The sequence below is a fragment of the Chiloscyllium plagiosum genome, unplaced genomic scaffold (genome assembly GCF_037043375.1).
Source record: "Chiloscyllium plagiosum isolate Xiang-an unplaced genomic scaffold, Cpla_swu_hap1 HiC_scaffold_31, whole genome shotgun sequence".
Lineage (NCBI taxonomy): Eukaryota > Metazoa > Chordata > Chondrichthyes > Orectolobiformes > Hemiscylliidae > Chiloscyllium > Chiloscyllium plagiosum.
Window position 1 is genome coordinate 53080941 of NW_028270169.1, and position 26517 is coordinate 53107457.

The following is a 26517-nucleotide window of genomic DNA, read 5'->3' on the forward strand; positions in this document are numbered from 1 at the left end:
TATAGTACCTGCGTGTGTTTGGACATAAGATGCAAAAAATGTAGAGAAATATTAACTTTGAACCTACAATTCCCAAAGATCTCCATCACTGGGAGTTTACTTGTATCATTTCTGGCCATCCTTGTAGAGTTATTGGTAGAGATTAATTGCTTGAATTAGGCAACTTCATTAACATTGTATCATGCAATTACCAAATGGACTTTGGTCTTTTATTGCCTAGCAATTCCCATGTTCCTGCATTGTGCAGGATGAAACTGATTGTTCAATATAATGGTTCATGAAGCTGTGACTGAAATGTAGCTATGTCTTGTCCTAGTTGAAATCTTCACTTTAGAAGAAGCATATTACCTTTGATAAACATGTTTGGTTTAAAATTATTAAACATTTTCAATTAAAAACAGGACATTGGATCTTTTCCCATAATTATTGACTTACTAACGAAATCACAGAAAGGAATGGTTTGAAATTCCTGATCCCCGGCAATGTGATTGTGTTAAAAAAAGTCTACATTCATTGAGAGTTTTTAAATGCACAGAGGTAATGACTCTGAAACATTTTTCCATTTCAATCCCTGCTGCCCCACATGGACTTCAGGCAAGCAACTTCCCTTGTTATCTATCGCTCAAATGCTCATGTCTCAGGCACAATCCTTGGTGCAGGAAACTACCCTCAAAAACAAGGTAAAAGATGACATACGTAAGGTTTAGGGAACATGATGCTTGAAAAAATAGACAGGAAGCAGAAGATAACTTAAACAATAAATTAGGAAGGCTAGAAGGGGCCACAAAACACCCTAGGCAAGAACAATTAAGGGGAATCCCAATGCATTTTATATTAGGAGTTAAAGGGTAACTCGGGAATGGGTAGGTCCAATCAAAGACAAAGGTAGGAATTTATGTGTGGAACCAAAGGAAGTGGTGAGGTCCTTAATGAGTATTTCACATCAGTTTTCATCAAGGAGAAAGAAATGGATGATGGTAAGATTAGAGAGGAATATGTTAATATTCTGGGGCATGTCAATATTAAGAAAGAGTTGGGAATCGAGAAAAACATTAAAGTAGATGAGTTCCCAAGGCCTGATGAGATCTATCCCAAGATACCGCTGGGGCCTTGACAAAGATTAGGTTACTTACAGTGTGGAAACAGGCCCTTCGGCCCAACAAGTCCACACCGACCCTCTGAAGAGCCACCTACCCAGACCCATTCCCCAACATTTACCCCTTCACCTAACACTATGGGCAATTTAACATGGCCAATTCACCTAACCTGCACATTTTTAGACTGCAGGAGGAAACCGGAGCATCCGGAGGAAACCCACGCAGACATGGGGAGATTGTGCAAACTCCACACAGACAGTCGCCTGGGGTGGGAATTGAACCTGGGTCTCTGGCACTGTGAGGCAGCAGTGCTAACCACTGTGCCACCGTGCCGATCTTTAGTGTCATGGACAAGGTCCCAGAAGACTGGAGAATAGCCAATGTGGTTCCTTTTTGAAGAAGAGCAATTGTGATAAGACAGACAATTATAGACTGGTGAGTCTTACTTCAGTGTTAGGAAAATTATTGGAGAAAGTTCTAAGGGACAGGATTTATTCACATTTGCAGAAGAATGGATTTATTAGGGACAATGAGCATGGCTTTACATGGGAGAGGTCTGGTCTCACAAACTTGATTGAGTTTTTTTGAGGAAGTGACAAAAGTGATTGATGAGGGTAGGACAGTGAATGTTGTCTACATGGATTTTATACTAATGCTTTTGCCTCATGGTAGACTGGTCCAGAGGTTTAATGGTAAGTTGGCAAATTGGAAGAAAAATTGGTTTGGTTATAGGAGACAGAGGATAGTGGTGGAGAGGTGTTTTTCGACTGAAAGTGTGTGATCAGTGGTATTCCAAAAAGATCAGTACTAGGACCTCTGTCATTTGTAGCTTGTATAAATAACTTAGATGAAAATGTTGGTGGTGTCACTGGTAAGTTTGCAGATGACATGGAAATTGTAGTTGTGGGTAGTGAGAAAGTTTATCAAAGGACACAGCAGAATATAGATCAGTTGGAAAGTTGGGCAGAGAATTGGCAGATGGAATTAATCCAGACAAGTGTGAGGTGATGCATTAGGGGACATCAAATGTAAGAAGAAAGTATGCAGTAAATGGTAGGGCCCTTAAGACCATTTGATATACATAGGAACCTCAATTATTCAAAAGCCATGAGTGGGGAAATATTTGGTTCGGTTAATCGAATGCCGGATAATTGATTGCCAAATAACATAGTTTAGCCATGCATTGGGACCTTGCAATCTTCTTCGGATAATCCAAAATTTGGAGAATTGTATGCCAGATAATCGTGGTTCCTCTGTAAAGATGGATCTTGGGATCCATGGCCATAGCTCTATCAAAGTGGCAACACCAGTGGATAAGGTGGTCAAGAAGGTGTACGGCATGCTTGCCTTCATCGGTCAAGGCATTGAATATAAAAGTTATCAAGTCATGTTGGAGCTGTTTAGAACATTGCTTAGACCACATTAGGAGTATTATGTGCAGTTCTTGTTGTCACACTGTAGGAAGGATGAGGAGGCTTTGGAGAGAGTGCAAAAGAGGTTTACTAGGATGTTACCTGGATTGGAGTATATTTGCGATAAGGAGATGTTGGACAAACTTGGATTAATTTTGCTAAAGGAGGCTGAGGGGCTACCTGATAGAAGAGAAATTCTGAGAAGCATGGATAGGGTGGAAAGTTGAAGTATTTTTCCCAGGGTGGGAATGTCTAATATTAGGAGGCAGAGATTTAAGGTGAGAGGGGAAAGTTTAAGGGAGATGTGTGAGGCAATTTTTTGTACACAGAGAATGTTTGGAACACATTACCAGGGGACGTGGAAGGAGATATGATAGCAACATTTAAGAGGCATTGAAACAGACACATGAACAGGTGAGGAATAAAGGAATACAGACCATGTGCAGGCAGATGATATTAGTTTAGAATGGCGTCATGGTCAGCACAGACATGATGGGCTGAAGAGCCTGTTCCTACTATTCGATGTTCAAATGTTTTTCATTAGAATGTGTTTGTTTTCACCACAACTGCAGGGGGCACACTCAATGCCCTTACTGAATCAGTGCCTGGACCATCACTGCTCGTGATGCCATGGATAGCTTCCTACATCAAAGAACAGTGTTTCAGTTTTGGCAATTATGGCCTCAATCGCCATTTTGCTTTCTCCCCCACTCACACCGCTCTTGTTGCCCCACTTGTTCAGCAAAGCGGCAAGTGGGGGGGCAGCGAGGAGAGAAGTGGGGTGGAGTGTGGTGGCAGTCAATGAAGCAAGGGGGTTAAAATAATGATGTCAGCATGGCACCAATTTCCTGTCGCAGTGCATTGTGGGTGTACAGTGATGACATCTACAGCACTGACTTCCAATTCTACTGTTTTCGCACCAGATAGTGTTTTTCTTAAATGAAAAATTTCACCCCAGTGTAATTGGCAAATTTTAAATTAATTGGATCCCATTCACGAAGAAGTTACTTCACAGTTCAATAAATCTATCGGGTATCTTTATTACCTCCATTTAGAAAAGCTTTCCCTTTTTTTTCATGTTATTTGTTAAAAAAGATTAATCGTCCTTTATTATTCAGACCACATGGAATGACACCAATTTGATAAATTGTTTACTTCCTTCTAATGAGAGGATAATCTATCAGTGCTCTGCTGGAGATGACTATTTTATCCGACCCACCTGAACTGAAGCATACATAATCTGGTAAACCTATCTACTCACAGCAAATGTAAATAATTAAACAGAAAGGCCAAAGGTTGCATAATTTATAACCATTGCTTAATCAGAAGGATCTTTGGAATTTGTGGCAGAGCTCTGTTTTTGATTGTTTTTAGCTGCCAAGGGCACACACTGCATTTACTGCTGAGATCTCTGTTTAATAAACACTGCGGATATCCAGTGCAAACTGATCAATTTTTTTTTTAAATGCTTTAATCAGCCACTGCACATCTTTCCTGAACAGCAAAATTCATCACTGTATAGCAGCCAGAGTGTGAGGCAATAATAATCAACATTTCACTTTGGAGCAACTGGAGAATTTTAGATTCTTAAATCTAAGAATTGTGGCTTCCGTGATTTTTCATTGTACAATCTCCTCGAAATGATAGATTAAAAAAAACTGAGACAGCAGAACTGTACAGACTACATAAGCAATATATTTTATTACAATTAACCTGTGACAAAATACCAACAAATACTGAGAATGCAATATGTATAAACATGGACAGAGAGCATCTCCATAAATGATCATTTATCCTTCCAAAGGATATCTTTGACACAAACATGAGCCCTTGATAAATAATTAATAATATTCTGCTTTCAAACATTCAGCCTATTTTTGCCTTGTATCCCTTCAATCGTTGGGCGTTTGTCATCAGGATTTCTGCCTGTTTCACCCACCACTGGTTAAGCAATCAATCTGTGTCAAAGTGAGTTTTGTTTAGCTTTGTAGCAAAATTGAGCAATATTTCATCAACCCAATTAAAAGCGTATGGACAGAATGCACACAACACGAAAGAAATTTCACAATTCTGCCTTTGAAAATACAAGTAGAATTGTCATTAGTCAAATCAATGTTTTCACAACAGGATGCCAGTTCCTTCATTTGTTAATTTAACATGAGAAAAACAAAATAATTCAATTTCAAATTGATTTTTATTTTTAAATTTAAAATGTGGGTGCTGATTCACTGTTTTGCCGCACTCCCATTGTGACTCTAAGTTCCTGCTCTCTATTATAAAAGACTCTGCCCACTGTGGACATAAGGATTGAACTTTGAACTCTAACGGGCAAATATTGTCAAACCCATTCTTGCTGTGCAAAGCTACGAAAGGCAGTTGTAATCACAAGGTGATGAAAGCTGAGATAAGAAATCATGAGTCCTTGAAAGAAATTTGGTTAGAGCTGGCAGGGTACCCAGGATGGGCTGGTAACTGATGTGGATGGTCTGTGCTCCTACAGCTCAACCTCACCTCCACACCCATCCCCTCCACCCGACCCCATTTCAGCAGATCATTGGGCTGGAACTTACATTCATCTTCCTCCCTGAGCATTTCAAGACATATGTGGGAGCTCTCAAATGAGAGCAGGCAGCCACTCTGAAGACCTGCCCATGCCTGACTTACCTCTGACAAATTTGACTGGGGACAGTGTACTTTATTCTTACCCTGTAGCTAAAATCAAGCTACTCACAAATCATTGGGCTTATTGAGGTCAGTTCATAACCACTTAAAGTTGCCTCATCCTTTCCCCTACCTCTATTGTACTGAGAAGGGGAAGGTTATCATAGAATCCCTGCACTGCGGAAGCAGGCCATTTAGCCCACCAAAGTCCACACTGACCCTCTGTACAGCATCCATCCCAGACCCACCCTATCCTTGTAACCCTGCATTTCCCATGGCTACCCACCTAGTCTGCATATCCCTGGGTACTATGGGCAATTCAGCACATCCTATTGACCAAACTTTCACATCCATGGAGTGTGGGAGGAAACTCACGCAGACACGGGGAGAATGTGTAAACTGCACACAGACAGTAGTCCGAGCCTCAACTTGAACCCGGGTCCCTGGTGTTGTGAGACAGCAGTGCTAACCACTGGGCCATCGTGCCTCCTGGGGAGCTGGGGTTAGGTGGGGAGTATGCCATCCACCAGCTTAAGTTGCACAGACTGGTGACAGGCAAGTAAAGGATGGGTGCCCTGGTGTTTCCTGAGCATCAGATGCCAGTGGGAATGCCAGTTTTCTGCCCACCTGACAGCTTAGCTTGTGGAGGGGAGGTGTGGGGGGCTTGGTTGCCAATGCCGTCCTGCAATTTCCACCCCACTGTTTCAGGGTCGTGATGGGTGGCATCCTAGGATAACTGCTAAGAGCACAAACCATCAAACCTTGAGCAAATGAACCAAACTCTTCACACTTTGAAACTGCAGCAGGTGTAACAGAGCAGAGAGGGAGTTCAGGGTCTGAAACTGCCTCGCTGTTTTCTCCTAGTCAGTTTAACATGGTTACCATGAGAAATCTCGGAGTATGGATATTACAATATATTTGCATTCATATAGCTCCTTTCACAACTGTAGGAATTATCCATTGAATTTAAATGACTGCAGCTCAGGGAAATCATACAGTCAGATATCCTAATTGGATGAACAGTCATTGACACTACTGGGGCTTCAGGTCACAAATAAAATGCACCTTGAGTTGTATGTACAACGTTGGCAAGACTGCTCAACTCATTTAAGTTAAGACTGAAACTGCTAACCAGGCAAATACTGTCTCCCATCCCTTCCATTATGATTCTGATCTGTGCCCTAACCCGCTACCTACACCATACACAGTTTAGCCTTCTTCCCCAGAAAATGTGAACTATTCAATAAAATCCTCCTGTAATATTGGACCCAATTTGTGCGTACCCATGTAACGCAGGAAAGTTGATCGCCTCCAGGGGAATCTGTTTTAGTGAGAGTATGTGAGGGAAAAACACCAGGAGAACTCCAATCCTCTTCCCAATAGTACTAATGGGACATACACCTCCATCCAATAGGCAGTTGTGGACTTGGTTTAATAATTAATCCAAAAGTCCATCACACAGGGGGATTTACCAAGCTAAAGGAAATCTTTCAAAAAAATCAGTGAGACTCACCACCACATACACACAATGGAAAAGTTCCTTTTGCAGCTGCAAATGCCCTCGTGTCCAAATAATACACCCCACAGCACCTCACACACTCCAGTTTGACCAGACCTTGTCCTCAGTATCCAGAAAGGCTTTATAACAGCTAGTACGGAAATTGAAAAGATACCACACTGATATTATGGGGCTGCTCTGGCTCACTTAGAGTCTAGATTCGAGTAGTGCTGGAAAAGCACTTCAGGTCAGGCAGCATCCGGGGAGCAGGAAAACCAACGGAATGAGCAAAAGCCCTTCATCAGAAATAGAGGCAGGGTGCCTGCAGAGTGGAGAGATAAATGAGAGGGGAGTGGGGATAGGGAGAAGGTAGCATAGAGTACAATAGGTGAGTGGGGGTGGGAATGGAGGTGATGGGTCAGAGAGGAGGGTGGGGGAAGGTAGCAAAGAGTACAATGGGTGAATGGGGGTGGGGATGGAAGTGATAGGTCAAAGAGGAGGGTGGAGTGGATAGGTGGGAAGGAAGATAGGCAGGTAGGACAGGTCATGGGGACAGTGCTGAGCTGGAAGGTTGGAGCTGGGGAGAGGTGGGGGAAGGGGAAATGTGGAAACTGGTGAAATCCACATTGATGCCATGGGGTTGAAGTGTTCCGAGGCGGAAGATGAGGCATTCTTCCTCCAGGTATCGAATGGTGGGGGAGCGGCGGTGGAGGAGGCCCAGGACCTGCATGTCCTCAGCAGAGTGGGAGGGGGAGTTGAAATGTTGGGCCACAGGGAAATGGGGTTGATTGGTGCGGGTGTCCTGGAGATGTTGCCTAAAGCACTCTGCTAGGAGGTGTCCAGTCTCCCCAATGTAGAGGAGACCGCATCTGGAGCAATAGATACAATAAATGATATTGGTGGATGTGCAGCTAAAACTTTGATGGATGTGGAAGGCTCCTTTAGGGCCTTGGATGGAAGCGAGGGGGGAGCTGTGGGCGCAGGTTTTGCAATTCCTGCGGTGGCAGGGGAGGGTGCCCAGAAGGGAGGGTGGGTTGTTGGGGGGTGTGGACCTGACCAGGTAGTCACGGAGGGAATGGTCTTTATGGAAAGCGGAAAGGGGTGGGGAGGGAAATATATCCCTGGTGGTGGGGTCCGTTTGGAGTTGACGGAAATGTCTTCGGATGACGTGGTTTATGCGAAGGTTGGTAGGGTGGAAAGTGAGCACCGGGGGGGGTTCTGTCCTTATTACGGTTGGAGGGGCGGGGTTTGAGGGCGGAGGGGTGGATGAGATGCATTGGAGGGCATCTTTAACCACGTGGGAAAGGAAATTGCGGTCTCTAAGGAAGGAGACCATCTGGTGTGTTCTGTGGTGGAACTGGTCCTCCTGGGAGCAGATACGACGGAGGCGGAGGAATTGGGAATATGGGATGGCATTTTTGTAGGAGACTGAGTCTGTTTATTGATGTCCCTGGCCCACAGTGGTGCAGTCTGCAGACCACTGAAGGTCACCATATAGACCATGGGCTGGTCCAAGATGTAAGTCACTGACATTTAATGCTCCATGCTGGAGGACAGGTTCCTGACCCTCAAACCCACCACTTGCGTGAAACCAAGAGGTAAAGAGTTCTGAAGAAGACTCGAAATGTTAATTCTGTTTCAATTTTCACTGATGCTCCCAGACCTGCTAAGTTCCTCCAGCACTTTCTATTTATATTTGTGTATGAAGAGAGTTTTATGCTAGTCCCTGTAAACTCAGACAAAATGCAATAGACGCTTAGAGAATCCTTCTCAAAGGATATAAGGAAGCCACTTGAAGGCACTGTACCAATTATATTGTAGTAAAGATTTTTATGATGGTAATATGTTACTGATTCAATATTGTATTATGATGGTTATCTTTAACTCGTGGAATGGTAGATTTGCCAAAGGGACTTTTGGGTCTCTTAATAGAGAATTTGACATTTCTATTTTACAATAGCTGTTCCAATGTAGCTTCCCATGTTTCTTTTCCTCAAATTACTTTCCAAGTATTTATCATGGCGCTGAAGGTGTGCTGCATGGTGGTGGACTGTCGACAGTAGACATCTCAAGGCACTTGAGCAGTCCCACTAATACTGCCTGCACAAGATCCTGCAAATCTGTTGGGAAGACAGACACACCAACAGCAGCGTCCTTGACCAGGCCAACAACCCCAAGCATCGAAGCACTGACTTCCCTTGATCAGCTGTCAAGGACTGGGCATGTCGTCCCCATGACCGACTCAAGACTTCCCAAGGAGGTGCTCTATTCCCAGCTCCGAAACAGCAAGCAAGCCCCAGGTGGGCAGAGGAAGCATTTCAGGGATACCCTCAAGGCTTCACCGACAAAGTGCAGCATTCCCATAGATACCTGGGAATCATTTGCCCAAGAGTGTGGAGGAGGAGCATTTGGGAAGGAATGCCTCGAGACTTGCCATCGGGAAAAACGGAAGTCAGGCAAAAAGTGTGAAAGAAATGCGCTGCCACACCTACACCCCACCCAGCCCTTCCCATGACCACCTTCATGACCAAGTGTAACAGAGCCTGCAGTAGCCCCATTAGTCTGTACAGCCACCTACAGATTCACCTTGAAAATAGAAAGGAAAAGAGTAATCCTCACCTGTGAGGGACAGCTAACGATGATGATGCATGGATGGAGGTGCTGTTATTTGGATAAGACATTAAGCTGAAACCACACCTGCCTTTTTATATGGATAGAGATCCCGTTATATTGGTCTGTCACAGGATAGGTGAATTAACCTTACTGTTGACCAGCATTCATCACTCAATCAATCTAGCCGTGTGTATTACCTTTTGATGTATGAATTGGCTGCTGCATTTCCTACTTGACCACACTGAAATATTTCATTGGCTGTAAATCCCTCCTTGGACAGGGAGGCAGCACCAGAGATCTGGGGGGTGAAGAAAAATCACATTTTCAGCCATTTTAAAAAAAAAGCAGAGAGAGAGAGAGAAAGAAACTTGCAAAGTGCAGGTCAAATTTCAGAAAAACACTGAGGCAACAATGCAGGAGAAAATTAATTGGCATTTAGCGAAGTTTGAAAGAATAAATGAATCATAGAAATGGTACAAAAGAAACTCTTCAGATATTGAGGCTGTACTGCCTAAGACATTCAGCAGATATAAGGACAAGGTGATTAAGAAGGCATTTAACATGCTAGTCTTCATTGCTCCAACATTTGAGTATAGGAGTTTGGATGTCATGTTAAGGCTGAACAGGACGTCAGTGAAGCCTCTCCTGTGAAACTCTATGCAGTTCTGGTTACCCTGTTGTAGGAAGGACATTATTAAGCTGGAAAGGGTTCAGAAGACATTTATCAGGATGTTGCTAGGAATGGAAGGTTTGAGCTATAAGGAGAGGCTGGATAGGTTGGGACTTTTTTCACTGGAACATAGGAGACTGAGGGGTGACCTTACAGAGGTTTATAAAATCATTAGTGGTGTAGATAAGGTGAATGACAGGTGTCTTTTCCCCATTGACACAGGTCAGCGCAACATTGAGGGCCGAAGGGCCTGTTCTGTGCTGTATTGTTCTATGTTCTATGTTTCAGGAAGAGGTGTCATATTTTTAAGGTGAGAGGAGGAAAATTTAAAAGAAGACATGGGGGCAATTTTTATTTTACACAGAGTGATTCATGTGTGGAATGAACTTCCAGGGGACATGGTGGATGTGAATATGGTTACAACATTTAAAAGACATTTGGAAAAATACATGCATGAGAAATGATTGGAGGGGTATGGGCCAAATGCAGGCAAATGGGACTAGTTTAGTTTGGGAACTTGGTTGGCATGGACTGGTTGGACCGAAGGGTCTGTTTTCATGCTGTATGACTCTATGACTCTGCTATACACTATGGTTATGATTGGTCTGTTTGTGTCCTGAATTCCCATCTGCCCTCAGTAATCCTGCTGAACAAGTCTTAAAAATATTTAATGATTCCAGCTCCACCATTTCCTGTGACAGAGAGCTCCAAAACGGTACAAACCTCTGAGAGTTAGGGGAAATGTAGAGAAGTAGGGTAGGGGAATGGATCTGGGTGGGATACCTTTCGGAGGGTTGGTGAGGACTTGTTGGGCCAAATGGCCTGTTTCAGCATTGTAGGGATTTTATGATTCTATGATAAAAAAAAAGAGTCCCCTCATCCTGAACAGGCAATCACTGATTTTAAAACAAAGCCCCTTAGTTCTGGACTCACTCACAAGAAGAAAGATCCTTCCTATGTCTACCTTGTCCACACTATTCCGATCCTTATAAACCTCAATCAAACCACCACCCCTCATTCTTCAAAAGTCCATTGGAAACAAGCCAACACTGCCCAACGATTTCCTCATAAAACAATGTATTCATTTCAGGTATCAATCAAGTGAATCGCTTCTGAATCTCCTCCAACAAATTTGCGTCTTTCATTAAACAAGGAGTCTAAAATTGCACACGTTGTTTTAAATCTGTTTTCACCAATATCCTGTACAACTACATCAGAAAATTCTTACTCTTATCTTCAAACCTCTCATATTAATGAATAACTGCCCATTAGCCTTCTTCATACCTCCGTACTAACTATACAAACTCAGAACCAAAACACCTAGATCTATAGGCACCTTGGCACTCCACAGTCATTCTCCATTCCTCTGCCTTTCTTAATCTTCCATTGCACAGTTAAACTATCAGCAGCCTGGACCTCTGATGTTTTCAGAGGATATGAATCTTGTGAATATCATAGAGGGTACATTGGATAGTGATAGATTTCAGGAGGACATATACAGACTGGTAAAATGAGCCAATACAATGCGGTTAACATTTGACCCAGAGAAGTGTGGAAGGAAGAATAATGAGGAGCAACATGAACCAAATGGTAAAATTTAATCTTCACAGCCTTGGTGACTAGTGATGATCTCTAGGACCCAGAGGCTGCTGGCCCCTGACTGGACATCAGTGGTGATGCTCTTCATTGGACAAGAAGCTCTCTTGTCAGGGCTTGAGATACTTAATTGGTGCTTAATCGGTGAAGCTTTCACACTGGTCTGGGGGGGGGGGGGTTTATAAACCCATGAGGTGATTTCGCCCCCCCACCATCACCACCACCACCAACACCTCCCCAAAGGTTATCAAGACGGCAGTGGAGTAAGGCTCCTTTGCTCCAGCTGCTTTTCTTTTCTTTTTTTTAAAAAAACTTTACTTACTCACCTATTTCCCTTTACTTACTGTCAGCGCTGGAGAGGAACCCTAGCGCAGACCTCATGCGGGAGCCAATGAGTGCAGAGGCCATTTGACCCATCCTGCTCTGGTTTTCCAAATGCAAATCATGCTTTAGATCTCCGATGGCTAACGTAGGTTGTACCAACAGCTTTTAGTGTTTGCAGCTGCTTGGGCGGTTTGAAATGGAGCCATGAGTTTAATTGGCCAGAATCCAGGTGTCAATGCTGCACAATCATTGCAGAGTCCAGTGCAAAGTAAAGAGCCCTGTGTCACTGTGGTAGCTATAATTGGGAGTAATATGTTTTTGCATGAATATGTATTCCTTGGAACAGAATGTAACATGGTAACTGTATCTGGCTCATCTCAGCAATACTGTGACCAGCCTGTGATGAGACAAGAACAGCTTTTGTTTCTTCACAGTCTAATCAAGACCTCTCCCTGTAACAGAAGGTGCCAAGACTTGTTTAACAGCGAGTTGGCTATACAGGGTCTCTAATCTGTGAACGTTCGACTTAACAAATTGTTCGTACTTATGAACACAATCCCATATAGGATTAGAATTTTAAAGCTGAAAATGTGTTGCTGGAAAAGCGCAGCAGGTCAGGCAGCATCCAGGGAACAGGAGAATCGACGTTTCGGGCATAAGCCCGACAAGCTGGACAAACTTTCCTCATTCCTGAAGAAGGGCTTATGCCCGAAACGTCGATTCTCCTGTTCCCTGGATGCTGCCTGACCTGCTGTGCTTTTCCAGCAACACATTTTCAGCTCTGATCTCTAGCATCTGCAGACCTCACTTTCACCTCTTAGAATTTCAAAGACCCAATATACAAATATATTATGTAATTGCAAACAATTGCTTTTCAATGTGCTGCATTTTATTCCAAATTGTTTACAAATTGATTTGCGAGTAGAAACCCAGAATGGACCAAACACAACACAGGGACTTACTGTATGTTGAAATGGTCTTAGGAGGCTAATTTGACATTGAAATATGAAAGTGGCCCTATGTTTGGCCAAGCCTCCTCAGGCATGAACATATTCACTGAGAACTTTCTTTTGATTCACTTTGGCATGTCAATGGTTTGATGCAAACTAAGAGTGTGGGTGAATGTTTAAAGATTCAGGAGATTTTCTCTTATCTGAATTTTAATGCTAATGGATTTATAACAACATCAGGAAAGAAGGCGCCTTGTGTAGCAGGAGCTATTCCTGGTTTGTACTAAGTTAGCTGATCTCAGCGCAGAGTTGATCTGAGTTCGGTATTGTTTGAATAATCACACTTCAAGCTTGTACCACTGTGAAGTCTATCCACTTCATGAGAATCATAGAGGTCTACAACATGGAAACAGGCCCTTCGACCCAGCTTTTCAACGCTACCCATTTTCCACAATTAATCTAGTCCTTTTTGCCTGCTTTTGGTCCATATCTCTTCGTACCAATCCCATCCAAGTGACAAAATTGTACTCACCTCCACCACTACTTCCGGCAGCCCATTCTGGAGACTCACCACACTCTATGTGAGAAAATTGCCCCTCTGGACCTATTTGCATCTAGCTGCCTAGTTTTACACTCCACTACCATGGAGAAAAGATATCTATACCTTTCATGATTTTATCGAATCATAGAAACTCTACATTGTGGAAACAGGCCCTTTCGTCCAAGTCCACACCAACACTAACCAATCCAGACCCATTCCCCTACCCTATTACTCCAAATTTGCCCCTGACTAATCCACCTAACCTACGCATCTCCGAACACTATGGGCAATTTAGCATGGCCAATTCATCTAACCTGCACATATCATGGGAGGAAACCGAACAGCCCAGAGGGAGAATGTGCAAACTCCACACAGACAGTCACCCGAGGCTGGAATCGAAGCCAGGTCCCTGGTGCTGTGAGGCAACCTTGCTAATCACTGAGCCACCATGCCACCACTATATATGGTCATTCCTCAATCTCCAACACTCCAGGGAAAGAAGTCCCAGCCTATCCAGCATCTTTTTATAACCCAAACCTTCCCAGCCCAGGTAGCATCCTGGTAAATGTTTTCTGCACTCTCTCCAGTTTAATAATATCCTTTCCAGAATAGGACGAGCAGAACAGCAGGCAGTACTCCAAATGTGGCCTCACCAATGTCTTGTACAAATGCAACAAGATATCGCAAATCAGTGCTCTGACCAATGAAAGCAAGCGTGCCAAATGCCTTCTTCACCACCCTGTATACGTGCGACTCCATTTTCGAGGAACTATGAGCCTACTTGTACAGAGGATACTCCCGGGGTCAGGTTGCAACAAGAATGGTATAGACAGTTTCTGTTATACATGACAAAATTCTTGGTGCAGTAGCAAAATGTTCCCTATTGGAACAATTCTATTTATTTTATTTACAAGCTATATTATATAACAATTATAAGGACTGCATTGTATTTGGGATATAAACTAGAAAAAATGGAAGTTAAACACTGCTATGTTGCAGAAACTGAGCTAGTTCTGATTATCTCTAAGGGCAATAATGTAACTGCCTAGGGTTCACTTATTGGTTATACAAGATTGTATAAATTTTGGAAAAGCTGGATTTGATACTTCTGTGAAAACAGCTGGCAGCAGGTAGCGTTTGGTTGGAAAGCCGTCTGGCAACTTTTATTTTGTTTTAAGTTGCAGTTTGTCTCAGGCCCTGGGGGCAGTTGCGTGCAGACCTTCAAGTGAAGATAGGTCTTTGGCTATCTCTCCCTTTCATCCTCAATGAATAGCAAAGATTCTGGAGATAAATCCTGGAGAGAACTGACACAAGCTCAAATTTAGGTCAACCTGACTGGCCACCGAATTGGGATCAACAACAAAAAAGAGGTGTGAGAACTTAACCTCATTCCATCTGAGTGCTTTGGATTCTTCATCAACAGAATTTCTATCTATTTTCTATCCAAGAAGCCTCTGCACAGGTATCTGTTTTGTCAATCTTATTTGTGACTGAATGAGTGTATGTGGATTTAAAGAGGATGTAGTTTAAGTTGGCACAGTAGTACATTAGATTACTTCCAGTGTGGAAACAGGCCCTTCGGCCCAACAAGTCCACACCGACCCGCCGAAGCGCAACCCACCCAGATCCATTCCCCTCGATTTACCCCTTCACCTAATACTACGGGAAATTTAACTTGGCCAATTCACCTAGCCTGCACATTATTGGACTGTGGGAGGAAACCGGAGCACCCGGAGGAAACTCACGCCAGACACGGGGAGAACGTGCAAACTCCACACAGTCAGTCGCCTGAGTCGGGAATTGAACCCAGGTCTCTGGCGCTGTGAGGCAGCAGTGCTAACCATTGTGCCACCGTGCCGCCCATTTAATAAGTTAATAAGTAACCATTGAGCCACCATAAATCATCTCAAAGGCCTTTTTCACGTTATTCTAGAATCATGGAATAGAATCTTATGGCCCATCAATTCCACACTGACCCTCCAAAGCCCACCCAACCAAGCCCACCCTACCCTTATAAACTTGCATTTCCCATACACAACTTTGGACTGTGGGAGGAAACCGGAGAACCTGAAGGAAACCCACACAGTCACGGGGGCGAATGTGTAAACTCCAGTCGCCCGAGGATGGGATTGAACCCAGTGAGATAGCAGTGCTCACCGCTGAACCATCACACCGCCCAGTAATATTAGTATTCATTAACAATATTTAGTTCCCTACACTTCTGATTCACTAACTTTCTAAAATGCTCAAATTTATTAGGCATAGCCTTCCAAGTATGAATTATGCTGGCTTGGATTTATTGTCTCAACTCAATGCTCTGGAATTGTATTTCTTCGCATAGATATTAAAAATTTTCTCTCTGAACATATCCAGAAATATTTTTTAAAAAAGATTTAAGGGTTTATCTACTGGACAGATGAATGAAAATAATATTCATTATTTAGACCTCTACAGTGAAGTGCACCAAAGCAGCAGTTGGCAACACAATTACAAAATAGTTCACCATAAAACATCGCTTTGTTCCTTAATGTCAGATGAGACATGGCTGGTAGCATCTTGTCATAAAGAAAACAGAAATTGCTGGAAAGCACCTTCTCAGCGGCTGTAACTCTATATTCTGAACTCTGTTCTGTTACCCTGGTGCACTTGTATAGTATGATCTGCCTGTGAAGCATATAAGACAACACTTTTCACCGTACCTCAGTACACCTGACAGTAATAAATCAAATCAAATCAAATCAAAACTTCAGAAAAAGAAGAATCACTGGACTTGAAAACATTAACTCTGCTTTCTCTCCACAGATGCAACCACAGGTAGACAGGGTGGTGAAGAAGGCATTTGGTATGCTTGTCTTTATTGGTCAATGCATTGAGTATAAGAGCTGAGAGGTCATGTTGCGATTGTACAGGACATTGGTGAGGACACCTTTAGAATACTGTGTCAGTTTTGGTCTCCCCGCTATAGGAAGAATGTTGTTAAATTTGAAAGAGTTCAGAAAAGATTTACAAGGGATGTTGCTGGGATTGGATGGTTTGAGCTATACGGAAAGGCTGAATAGACCAGGGCCTTTTTCCCTGGAGTATCAGAGGCTGGGGGGTGACCTTATAGAGATTTTTAAAATCATGAGGGCGTAAATAAGGTGAATAGCCAAGGTCTTTTTCCCAGAGTAGTGGAGTCCAAAAGTAGAGGGAACAGGTTTAAGGTGAGAGGGGAAAGATTTAAAAGGGACCTGAGGGACAATTGTTTCACACAGAGGGTGGTGTGTGTATGGAATGAGCTATCAGAGGAAGTGGTGGATGCTGGTACAACTACAACATTTAAAAGGTATTTGAATAGGAAGGGTTTAGAGGGAGATGGGCCAAATGCTGGAAAATGGGAGTCGATCAGTTTAGGATATCTGGTTGTCATGGACGAGTTGGACTGAAGGGTCTGTTTCTGTGCTGTATAACTCTGTGACTAAGCTGCCAAACCTGTGGAGCTATTCCAGCAATTTCTGTTTTTATTTCTGTAGTTCTTTGGATTTTTGCTGAGCATCTTTACCATAATCCATTAGAGATCTGGAAGTTCAAATCCTATTTCCAAAGACTGAAATACCAAGTCTCCAATGTCATTTTTAAAGTTGTCTGATGAGGACTAGGTATTGGCACGGGGCACTGGAGAGAGTCCTCAGTGCAGTTTAGTGGTTCTTGCACTTTCATCTCAGAGAGCACCTTATCTGAAGGACGATACCTCTAACAGTGCATCCCTCCCTCAGTACTGCATTGGAATGGAAGCCTGGATTCTGCACACAATCTCCTGACTCAAAGGTGTGTGTACCACAAACTGAGCCACTCTGTTATTTTCTGGACTAGGTTCCAATAAAAGGTGATTTTGATGATCTTCCTTTAACGTTCTTCTTTATTTCAAACTTTTACCACTTTACCGCTGTCTAACTCGTGCTGAGGTATAAATTCATAAGTTTGTAAGATAGAGGAACAGAATTGGGCTATTCAGCCCATAAAGTCTGCTCCACCATTCCATCATGGCTGATATGCTCCTTGTCCCTATTTTCCTGCCTCCTCTTCATATCCCTTCAACCCATTACCAATTAAAAATCTGTCTAACTCCTCCTTACATGTACTCACTGTCCCAGCATCCACCACACTTTGGGATAGTGAATTTCACAGATTCACAACCCTCTGGGAGGAGTAGTTTCTCCTCAACTCTTTTAAATTTGCTACCCCACTAAGACTATGACCTCTTATCCTAGAATGCCCCACAAGAGGAAGCATCTGCTCCACATCTATTTTCTCCACACCTTTTATCATCTTGAAAACCTCAATTTGATCTCCCCTCATTCTAAATTCCAGAAGGGATGGGCCTAAACTGTTCAGTCTGTATGACTGTGTGGGTGCTGACAACACATGCTCTATTACAATGGCTGTTCACATGTGAACAGAGAGAGTGAGTGCCAAAAGTCAATTTTACTACAAGAAGGATCATAGCCAATTTGAATCCTATCACTACTCTGGATGGCAAAATGGCTCAGTGGTTAGCACTGCTGCCTAACAGTGGCAGGGCCCCCAGGTTTGATTCCAGCCATGGGGCATTGTCTGTATCGTGTTTACATGAGTTTCATCCCCCGGTCCAAAGATGTGCAGGTTAGGAGGTTTGACTATGGCAAATGCAGGGTTATAGGGATAAGGTCTGGCTGGGATGCCTTTTGGAGGGTTGGTCTAGACTTGCTGGGCTGAATGGCCTGCTTCCACACAGTAGGGATTCTATGACTATCAAAGCTGACAGTGAGGCTGTGGGGAACATTGTAGAATGGTGTTGGTACAGTGAAGTGCCCAGTTCCAGAGTGGATGGTCTGCTTGTTTTGTAAGATGGAGGTGTCCCAATCAAGGTGAGCAGTCTGTTAAATAAATCTGATTGTGGTCGAGGAGTAACAGATAGATTGCAAAGGGAAGAGATATCCTACATAGCTTTTTTTTTAAGAATTCATAGAATCCCTACAGTGTGGAAGCAGGCCATTTGGTCCATCAAATCCTCTGAAGGACATCCCAACCATACCCACCCCCCTACACTATCCCTGTAATTCCTAGCCAACTTGAATCCTATCTATACTCTGGTTGGCAAAATGGCTCAGTGGTTAGCACTGCTGCCTAACAGTACTAGGACTCCCAGGTTCGATTCCAGCCTTGGGGCACTCCTCAAGGAGTTAACCCACCCATCGCTGGATACAATGGGCAATTTAACATGACCAGCCCACATAGCCTGCGCATCTTTTGGACTGTGAGGAGAATCCAGAGGAAACCCACGCAGGCACAGGTAGAATTTACAAACTCCACACAGACAGTAGCCCAAGGCTGGAATCAAACCTGAGCCCCTGTCTCTGTGAGGCAGCAGTGCTAACCACTGAGCCACTGCACTGTCACTGTTGGAGGAAGCAATCCTACTTTTACATGGCCAACAAGCAGTGCTAGAAAGGCACTGACTTTAGATGTTCTACACCCACTTTGTTTCCTCAGGTCCGAAAGACTTGGAAGAATATGATAATAGAATTGTTATTAAAATAATGGTACACGTTCTGATTAAAACATTTAAAACAACAACCAATTCCCTGTTGAGATTGGTCGTTCAACCCCTCAACCTACCTCCGTGAATATTGGTAGTTGGAGGATGTATTGCCGCTGAGATATATGCTTTACCACTAGAATACGTGATGTGGTGATGCATCTATTAGTTTTGTTTTGTATTCACTCAGGGGACATTGCCATTGCTGGTGGCCACATCTATTGCCAGTCACTATTGCCCCTTGAGAAGGTGGTGGTGAGCTGCCTTCTTGAACTAATGCTGTCCACATGCTGGCTCACAATGCCCTTAGGGAAAGAATTCCAGGATTTTAACCCAGTGACAGTGAAGGAACGACAATATATTTCCAAGTTAGGATGGGGTGCGTGGCTTGGTGGGGAACTTGTATGCGGTAGTGTTCCCATATCTCTGCTGCCCTTGTCTTTCTACATAACTCCCATAACCTAAGAACTAGATGTGAGTAACATGGTATTAAACATTTCAATAGACATTTATTATAGCTCCTGGTATCGACATATATTCCAGTGACACATAATTCAGCACCTTGGCTAATATTAATCTATTCAGCTCCAAACAGTAGCGTGCTTCCATCACTGTGTCAAGCTTCAAGTCACGTCAGTTAAAATGGAGCCTAAGCCTTATCTATCCTCAGGTGACATGCTATGATATGATGATGATGATATCATGAGCAAAATGTACACAGCACTCCAAATGTGAGAGAACACACAACAGGAGGATTGCGAATCTATTACAAATTTATAACTTTTATTAACTGACTGATGTCATTAACCAGCGGGCTTGGCTAGTTTAGTTACTCGGAGCTTTTATTAACTGACCAATGTCACTAACCAGGGGGCTTGGCTAGTTTATTTACTAGTTGAGAGTGTGTTGCTGATGAAGGGCTCCGGCCCAAAACGTCGATTCTCCTGCTCCTCGGATGCTGCCTGACCTATTGTGCTTTTCCAGCAACACCCTCTCAACTCTGATCTCCAGCATCTGCAGACCTCACTGTCTCCCAGCTTATTTACTAGCTTTTATTAACTGACCAATGTCACTAACCAGGGGGCTTGGCTAGCTCATTTACTTGACAGCTGGCTTGCGACACAAAGTCATGCCAACTGTGTGAGTTCAATTCCCACACCAGCTGAGATTACTATGAAGGATTCTCAACCTCTCCCCTCACCTGGGGCACAGTCATCTCTCCCTCGATATCAACTTTATTGTTACCATTAAACACTTTAAATTGATGTCTTGCTTCTAATTGATCATTAATGATGAGACTATAATTACTCTTGTGTCTAATCCCCGAAATTTGAAAGATCCAGGTGACAATCCTTACTGTTTCAGATGTGTTGACTTAGAGATAAATATTTCTATCTGTCTTGTTTTCTAATTATGTGATGGAGGTGTGCTTTAAGAGCTTTTCATGGTGCCTTTTCACACATTTATCTCTTTACTTTCTACGCACATGAAATTAAACAGTCACCAGCCTGCAGTTCTGCAATCCTCATGCATAGCTATGTTCCCATTAGCAGCAACTAGCCTCAGTGACATAATTATATATTTAACAAAACCGCTTAATAGATGAATATAATAATTTCCAGAGGGAAAGTCAGAAACTGCAGACAAACTCACTTAGGCAAATAATAACAGGATCCTGGGTTTGAACATGCTCCAAGCTTGGATTAATGTTGTAGAAACAATTCAGGCTCTTAATTCACAAAATGAAAACTGCCAGGCATCTGATGGTATCTATCATTATGCCTATTCATACTCTTAGTTGGTGACCTGACTAGTGGAGCTGAGCTCAGCAAGTCAAGACTTAAAAAAAGACATATTAAAATAAATGTCAGTGGGTCTGTCTTGGAAATATCTTTGGAGCTTGAGTCCAAAATATTGGCCCAGATGAATCTGTTCAGATTGATATAGACTGACCCAAGCCTTTCGAACTTGCACAGTTAAATCCAATCATGTCTATTTATTTGTTTAAAAATCACACACAAATATGGGAAGATAGTGGTGCATTGGTCATTCAATTAACAAACAGGCCAGAAGCACAGATAAATGTTCAAATCCCATCAATTGTGGAATTTGAATGCAGTTAACTCAAAAAAAAACTAAGCTCTTCTTGGTAATAGTGACCATGATAACTAGCATCAATTGTTTAAAAACTCATCAAGCTCATAAGAAAATCTGCCTTCTTACCTGGTGACTCCAGACTAACAGCAATGTGCTTGAATATTGACTATGTTCTGAAATAGCCAAATAAGCCACTTGTTTAGTTCACAATATGAAATGCTGGCCAGTTTAGTGATCCCTACATCACATGAAAGAATAAATTTAAAGAAAGGGTAGCACAGAGGCTCATTGGTTAGCACTACTGCTTCACAGCACCAGGGACCCAGTTTTGATTCCAGACTGTCATGTTCTCCCTGTGTGTATGCAGGCTTCCTCTGGGTGCTCCAGTTTCCTCCCACTGTCCAAAGGTGGATTGGCTGTGGGAAATGCAGGGCTACATGGATAATGCTGGGTCTGTGTGTGATGCTATTCAGAGAGTTAGTGCAGATTCAATGGGCCGAATGACCTCTTTCTGCATAGTAGGGATTCTTAGCTTAACCCCATCATAATATTATGGTAGGAATTAAAGTTACAATGGGAATTTAGGCATTTAACTCATATCTCTTTTGTCAATATATATTTTTGTTACAAAACAACCTCCTTAATGATTCAGGCAGTGATGGGTCTTGGAACCTTGCTGACTTATCTATTCTGGCATGAGAAGACTGCAGATTGGGCAATCTAACATCCAACACATTTGAGGTAGTTTGGCATGTCATAGAACGGTAAAGTGTACAAGAGAAAGGAGACATCATAGTCACTCATTACGTCTAGATTTACCTCAAGCTGTCTAAACCCATCTTATGGGACTGAGGTAGGTCAGGACGAGAGAGTGAGGTTGAAGAGTAGCATTTCCACCACCGTAGACTAATTCACACAAAAGTCAGCGTCATCATGTGATGCCTAACAGTAGCATCATTAACCCAGAGACCCAGATAATGTTCTGGGGACCTGAGGTTGAATCCTCCCATGGTAGGTGGTGGAATTTGAGCTCAATAAGAATCCGAAATTAAGAGCCAAATGATAATTAGATTGTCCAGGTTAAAACAAAAATCTGGTTCATTGATGTTCCTTTAGAGAAGGAAATCTGCCATCCTTACCTGATCTGGCCTCCATGTGATTTCAGACTCACAGCAATGTGGTTGACTCTTACCTGCCCCCTGGGAAATCAGGGAAAGGCAGTAGCTGCTGTCCTAGCCAGTAATACCCACAATCCTTGAGCAAATTAAAGAAAAACATCATCCTGGGTATCGATATTTCACTACCAGAAAAAGGAAGAGATCATTATAGTTACACTAACCATCATTTACACACCAAACTTTATTGTATATTTGGTGGTTGGTACTGTATAACAAAAATAATATACTTTGCCTCATTGTGAATAATTTATTATATAATGTACCCATTGTTATGTAACTGTATCTGACAATGTAGACGCAGTTTCAAAATTTAATTGTTTTAATACAGTTTGTGAAAGTTCCCATAATATGTTCCAATTAGCTACAATACCAGTGGGATCTTGGTAAAGCAATGGGTTAAGAGCGTTGTCTGTACATTTGGGACTTGGAATACAATAAAGTTTTCTCTCTTTGCTGACTGTAAAGGTTCTACAGTTGTACCTTGTATAAAAGGTACACATAACTCAGCACTAATTGGAACTCATGTGACAGTCCTTTTCCGAGTGACAAGAGGAGAGGTTGTGTGAGGAATTGAAATGCCCCGCAATGCAGTAATGAGGCTCATTGCAGTCCGGAGCTAAAATAAATTCTCGCCTGATCCAAATAGAGCTTTCGTCGTCATCAAAGCTGCACTGTGCTTGACCCAATTTAGTACCGGATGCAAACACCAGCCTTGACAATTTTAAGCAGAAGTTAAGATGAGAAAAAGCCCCACTGAGGGTTCTCTACAATTTTTGATGTATCCCAGCATCACGATATGCTTTTCCTACCAGTAGCTTCAGGAAACAGCAGGCAATACCTTCCTAGTCATGAAGAGAGAACAATATACTCAGTTTAATTGCAACTCGTCTGGAGTTTCATCCAGGGACTTATTTATCACGTGATCTCCCAGCTCCGACTGTTTATCCAGTCAGCAACCACCTCCAGGGGTTTCCTCACCTACATTGTCCAGGGTCAATCTCTAGTTCCTACAGACTCCAGGGCAGACTGGAGTGTTTTAAATTGAGTCATCCGTTCCTCTCTCAACTTTTGCAAGTAACAAGGCTGTATAACCCACAACTGGTCAGTTTGCGTTATCACCCAAAGTCGAAATTACCCCCCGCTGGTTGGTCATGAATTAACATCCCGTCAGTCTGTGACGAACATGGAGTATTCTTCCCTTTCCCTTGATCATTCGGGTGATGTGTCTTGCCTCAGGCTGTATGAGTGATCATATGCTCCCTTACTTACAGCCGCCATCTGGAGATTATAAACAGGAATTTCTGATTTGGTGTTCTGTCTCTTTAAATTGGCTTCATTACCTCATCCTTCTGTTTTATCACTCAAAACACCTGATGTAGATTATGGTTGTGAGTAATTACATGAATCCTTTAAACAACACACAAATAATTAGCCTTTATTTTCCTTTTATTGAACAGTTCAGAAGATTGGAGCTCAACACTAGAGTTATTATTGTCCTCATTCCACTAACTGCAGCAATGATGAGTCTTCAAAGACAGTTCAGAAGAAGGGTCACTGGACCCGAAATGTTAACTCTGCTTTCTCTCCACACACATACTGCCCGACCTGTAGTTTTTTCTAGCAATTTCTGTTTTTGTTTCTGATTTCCAGCATCCACAGTTTTTTTGGTGTTCAGTGTTGTTGCCTTATGAGTTATAGTGATATTAAGAAACAGAAAACTGTAGCTTAAATTTAAATAGCATTTTACACAACCCCACGATATCCCCCAAAATGCTTTATAGTCAATCGAGTACCTTTGGAGTGTAGTCACTGTTATCATGCTTTAAGAACAGGAGCCAATTTTCACGCAGCATTCTCCCACAAATACAATCACAAGCAAATAATCTGTACTGGAGATGGTTATTGAGGGATAAATACTGACCAGCATAGACAGGTTGGGCTGAAGGGCCTGTTTCTATGCTATAGACCTCTATGACCCAAACACCAGGGAGAATGCATTTGTTATATAATCATGGGATTTTTAATGTTGGCCTGTGAGAAAAGACAGAGAGTTGCTACCATTGCAGCACTCCCTCAGTATTGCACTGCAACGTCAGTCTGAATTATGTGCTAAAGATTGTGGAGTGGGGGCTTCAACACAGAACTTCCTGAATAAGGATGAAAGCCCAATTACTGAAAGAGTCTCTTTCTATAACTATAGGAAATCCTACTCTTAAACTTCAAAGAAATAATTTTCTGCTCAGAAAGTAGTACTGACATAAGTCATGGTGTGAGAACACGACAGAACAGTGAACTGTCAATTCCTTCTGAGTTGGTTTAGAGTTACAAAGCACTTTGGATATGGGATAGGTGCTCATAATGCTAAGTATTGCTATACATGCTGATCGGAAGTAATACACCCACTGACTTAGAATCCTTACAGTGTGGAAGCAGGCTATTTAGCCCATCAAATTCCACAGTGGCCCTCCATAAAGCAGCTCATCCAGACCCACCCTATTCCTGTAACCTTGCATTTCCTATGGTTAACCCACCTAGCCTGCACACTATGGGCAATAAGCATGGCATGTCCACCTAACCCGTACATCTTTGGATTTGGGAGGAAACTGGAGCACCTGGAGGAAACCCACGAAGACACAGAGAGAATGTGCAAACTCCACACAGACAGTCACCCGAGGCTGGGATCGAACCCAGATCCCTGGTGCTGTGAAGCAGCAGTGCTAACCACTGAGCCACTTTAATGCCCTCTTATACTTTAAGTTAAATTGTAGTTACTTTCTGTAAGGGTTAATCTTCCTTCATCTGTTCATGTCCAAATGCACTCCCAAGACTCTCTTTCATTCTAGAGTGGGCCAAATGTCCTAGTCCTGCTCCCATTTTGCATGTTGTTATGGGAGTCAAATCTCCAGGGATTCCCTCAACAAGGTCTGACCAATAATACACGATGTGCTTCTTCCTAATGTGGCTCCATGGGGATGGCGAAGGTACAGCAGCTACTGTTCCTGTCCTGAGCCCTAAGTCCAACTGGAGAACAACACCTACTGGTCTAAGCACAGAGATCCCTCTGAGTCCTGGTCCTTTGGCCCCAGCATACACCCCACCCCATCTTGGATCATAACAAAATGGCAAGTTGAAGATCATAGATTAAATGGTTCAGTTTTTATAACTAAGCGTCCATTTACATGTTTTTTTCCCACCAGTGTCTGCCTCTAAGTTTGTCAAACTCAATTGCAAACATGGTGGGATTTGCACTCTCAACCTCAAGCATTGCACAAGCCACAAAACATAACCATGAGCAACAGTGCCCAGACCTCAATACTGCAGAGCAAAGAACAAACCTGAAAAAGCTCCTAGTAGAGTTTAGGAGGACATGGGTTATCAGCAATGATCACCTTGTCAGTACAGTTGGAAACCAAATGTAACAGCATGCAGCACCAGATCAAGGAGATGTCACAGCCTAGTGGTATTATTGGTACTCTATTAATCCAGAAACTTGGCTAACGTTCTGTGGACCCAGGTTCGAAATCCACTACAGCAGATGGTGGAATTTGAATTCAACAAAATTTTGGAATTAAGAATCTACCGGTAACCATAAAACAATTACCCAGGAAAACCCCATTTGGCTAATTAATGTCCCTTAGGGATGGCATGGTGGCTCAGTGGTCTGTGTCACTATGTCACAGCGCCAGGGACCTGGGTTTGATTCCACCCTCGACTGATTGTCCATGTGGAGTTTGCACATTCTCCCTGTGTCTGCGTGGGTTTCCTCCTGGTGCTCTGGTTTCCTCCCACAGTCCAAAGATGTGCAGGTTTAGGTGCATTAGCTGTGCTAAATTGCCCATAGTGTCCAGGAATAGGTGGGCTAGGTGGATTAGCTTTGGAAAATGTAGAGATAGGGTGGGTCTGGATGGGATACCCTTGAGAGGGTCAGTGTGGACTCAGTGGGCTGAATGGCCTGATTTCACACTGTAGGTATTCTATGATTCAGAGAAGGAGATCCGCCATCCTTACCTGATCTGGCCGACATGTGACTCCGGACACACAGCAATGTGGTTGACTTTTAACTGGCCTCTGAAATGGCTAGTTCAAAGGCAGCAAGGAATGGGCAATAAATGCTGACCTGCCAGTGGCATCCATGTCCCATGAATGAATTTTATAAAAATCAAGTTGCATCACTGAGAGGAACTGTGAAGATGTTTATATTCCTCGCATGCTGCCTTCTGACACAGAAGATATTACACAAAAACACATCTGCATTCTCGTGTGTTGTAAGAATATCTTCAGCATATTGCTTTTATGTAGCATAGGCTAAACACATCCCTTGTG